Genomic DNA, 3,946 nt, shown 5'->3' with positions numbered 1-3,946 from the left:
AGATTTCAGAAGGCGGCCTGGGAGGCCAGGCAGGGTGCCCCTGGTAGGGGTATCTTCTTCTTACTCTGCTCCTTTTGCAGAATTTTTCCAGCTATTCTGGTTTGTTTGTCAAGTTGAACTTTAGAATCCATGTCTCCAGCTGGCCCCCTCTAAAAAAACCCAGAAAGAAAACAAAAACCCAATTTATTTCACTTAAGAGCATAGTCTGAAGGTGCAGCCATTTAGATATAAATGTCTCAAATTTATCCTTCCTTATGGCTGAGTAGCACTCCATTTTATTTTTAAAAACCACATCTTCTTTATCCATTCATGGGTTGATGGGCACTTGGGCTGTTTCCAAGACTTAGCTATTACAAACTGTGCCGCTATAAACATGGGTGTGTATATATCACTCTGGTATAATGCTTTTACTTCCTCTGGGAAGATATCAAGAAGGGAAATATCTGGGTCAAATGGAACTTCTAATTTTAGTTTTTTGCGGAATCTCCACACTGATTTCCACAGTGGTTGCACCAATCTGCACTCCCACCAGCAGTGACACAGCGTTCCTTTTGCCCCCCCAACCCACCAGCATTTGTTATTGGTTCATTTCTTGATAGCAGCCATTCTTTCTGGAGTGAGATAGAATCTCAGTGTTGTTTTCATCTGCATCTCTCAAATGACCAGTGATGCTGAACATTTTTTGATATATTTATTTGCCATTTCTACTTCATCTGGGAAGTGTCTATTCATTTCAGATGCCCATTGTGTAAACATTGCATTGTCTTTCTGGTGTGAGAAACTGAAAGTGTAAATAAGGACCAAAATGTACAATAGATAATATGAAATAGGAAGAAAATGTTCAAAAGGAAAGGGGAACTGGGAGAAGGGGAAGAAAGAAGGGAAAAGAAAAGATGCAAAAAGAAGGAAAAAATGGAAACAAAGCTTCTGTAAGTAAGGAGGAGAAGAGGGGTAGATGGGGGGATTGGGAGAAAAAGATGAATCAAGATATGCCATATACGGGCACAGAGTCCCCATGGTGAGTGTGATCATTATGTACACCTAAACAGTGCCCATATGCTAAATAATAAACAAACAAATACATGAAAGAAGCAGCCAAAAGCAAAACCCCATTGTGTGAGGCGGAGAGAAGTGACTGCTTTTGCCAGGCGTAGTGGTGCATGCCTGTAATCCCAGCACCTGGGAGGCTGAGGCAGGAGGATCACTGAGTGTTTGAGGCCAGCCTGAGCTACATAGTGAGTTCAGGCCAGCCTGGACCACAAAGGGAGACCCTGCCTCAAAAAACTAGAAAAAAAAGTGACTGCTTGTGAGGCTGAGTCTCTGTGCAGGGCCACGGCAGTCTTCCCTTAAGGATGAGGTCTACCTTCGGGTGTTGTAAGAACGCACTTCACAGGCAGCCTGGCAAAGGGAAGGAAGAGGGGCCGGGCGGTGCTGTGCACAGGACAGCTGCACACAGGGAACAAGGTGCTGCTACTGACACATGTGCTGGTGAACTACAGGTCTAAGCAGTGTGCCTTATAGTTACCTTGCCTAGGTTTGGGCACTTCTTGGTAAGGTTGAGAGTAGGCAATCTTCTGTGATTTCCTCTGGTGGGCAGGGGTGTTCTTTTCCATTGTTTATTGTCATTTTTCTTACGACTTGAAATCTGTTAAGGTTGGATGCTTGTCTTTCACAAACACTCCTAACGCTTAGTGCAGCTTCCCTTGCGCTAATCTCTCCATGAGCTCTGGGCTTCCCAGATCTGGGGTCCAGTCACCTGCAGTGTAGTTTAACATGTTCTTTCCCGATCCTCATACCTTTATGCAATTGCTGTCAAGTTGCCAATTAAAAACCATTGACTGGGCCAGGGATTTAGCTCAGTGGTTTCTCTGCCTTGCAAGCTCAAGGATCCAAGTTTGATCCCCGGTACCAAAACAAAACAAAACCAAAGACTTGCTGCTTTTATATTATCATCATCATCAACATCATCATCATCATCATCATCTTCATTATTTTTATTTACTGGGAATTGAACCCAGGGCCATGGCACTGAGCTAAATTCCTTCACCTTTTTAATTTTTTGTTTTGAGACAGGATCTCTCTGCTAAGTTGCTAAATTGCCCAGGCTGGGCTCGAACTTGGCCTCGTCCTGCCTCAGCCTCCCAGAGTGCTGGGATCACAGCGTGTGCTCTCACACAGCTTGGGTTTTTCTGTGTCTTGGTATTTCACTCTTCTCCCAGTTTCCCACCCACCTCTACCGGGGGAGTGGAGAGTTGGAGCTGCTCCAGTCCTCTGGGCAGTGCCAGCCACCAGCATAGCTGGAGGCTGTGGTCTCAGCTCCTCCTGGCTCGCTCTGCCAGAGGTCAGTGACTTTTTCCCATGGTCTCTCTCTCTCTCTCTCTCTCTCTGTCTCTCTCTCCTTTGTGTGGTGGTAGAATATGCACACCCTCGTATTCGCCATCTCCACTGCTTTAAAGCCTTTGACTCTGGGGTTCAGGACGGTCACCACCGTGGCCTCCAGAGCTCCACCCCGCTGCCCTGCAGCGAGCCCTGCATGGTCCACACCTCCGTCAGCCTCCCGCACTCACTCCATCCGCCCTGCTCACCTCGGGCCGACCTCTGTGTCCCACTCACACCCCAGGCCAGATCTCAATAGACCCAGGTACAACAGGACAGTTGCCAGGTGGTGGACTGCGGTAGGTGTAACCCCAACCATCCTGGCGTGGTGCCCATGCCTGTGATCCCAGCACTCCGGGAGGCTGAGGCGGGAGGATTGCAAGTTCTAGCCCAGGCGACTTAGTGAGATCCTGTCTTAAAATTAAAAGAAATAATTTGAAAAGGCAAAGGATGCAGCTCAATGTGAGAGAGAGAGAGAGAGAGAGAGAGAGAGAGAGAGAGAGAGAGACCTACCTGCTTATCAATAGAGAAATAATGAAAACAAAGCAAACGCACACTGCCCTTCCACATGTCAGGTTGAAAGGCAAAGGCTGTTCGTGTGGACAGATGCATTTTTAGCCTGACTCGAGAAAGTCTGTGCATTCATTCGCTCCCTGGCAACATGCGCTGTCATGCTGGTGAGTCTGGGAGGTGCGTGTTTGCACACACACAGATGTGTGTGCATCAGGGGTGCCGGCAGTCACCCCCGCTTGTGTCCAGGAACTGAAGTGACTCATCTGGCGCGAGGTGCTCACGCTGATGCAGCATGTGTGCGTGTGCGCGTGTGCAAGGCTGTCCAGTCCTCCCAGCCAGGCTGCTGCTGGGGCTCAGGCACAGTGGCCCCCAACCTTTCGTCCCCAGGGATGGGCTTTGTGGAAGACAGTTTTTCTGCCAATCAGGAGTGCAGGGTGTGGTTTCGGAGGAGCCTAGTGCATTACACGCATTGTGCACTTGTCTTTTCTTTGGGGGGGAGGTTGAGACAAGGTCTCACTATGTAGCCCTGGCTGGCCTTGACCCCACAGTGGTCCTCCTGCCTCAGCCTCCTGAGTGTGAGGGCTGCAGGTATGTGCTACCACACCTGGCATATTTCTGTTACTACATTCGATGCTCACAATCTGGGTCCCCCAAGGTTCACCACAGGCTCCTGCTCCTGTGGGAATCTAATGCCCTGCCGGTCTGGCAGGACTAAGGCTGATGCCTCACTGCAGCTGCTCACCTCCCTCTGTGGGGCAGGGCTGGGTTTAGGGAGAGGGAGGGAGACGGGCTTGGTGTTCCGCACGGAAGCGCCTGTTCACCCCTGCAGGGCTGCAGAGGAAAGGGGATGGGCAGCCTGGCACCCCAGGGCTCTCCCTGCCTCTCGTCCTTCCAGGTGGCCAGAGCCAAGCACAGTCCTTCAACCTGCACTCCTGAGCCAGCAGCAAATCCCAGGGCTCTAAGAAATAGGACTTTAGGGGATTTAGCTCAGTGGTACCGCGCCTGCCTCGACAGCACAAGGTCCTGAGTTTGATCCCCAGTACCCAAAATAAATAAA

Source organism: Heterocephalus glaber, unplaced genomic scaffold (assembly GCF_053883595.1).
Source record: "Heterocephalus glaber isolate CG9 unplaced genomic scaffold, H.glaber_assembly_v1.0 deba00001745, whole genome shotgun sequence".
NCBI lineage: Eukaryota > Metazoa > Chordata > Mammalia > Rodentia > Bathyergidae > Heterocephalus > Heterocephalus glaber.
The sequence above is the reverse complement of the archived record's forward strand: the minus strand, read 5'-3'. Positions refer to the sequence as shown.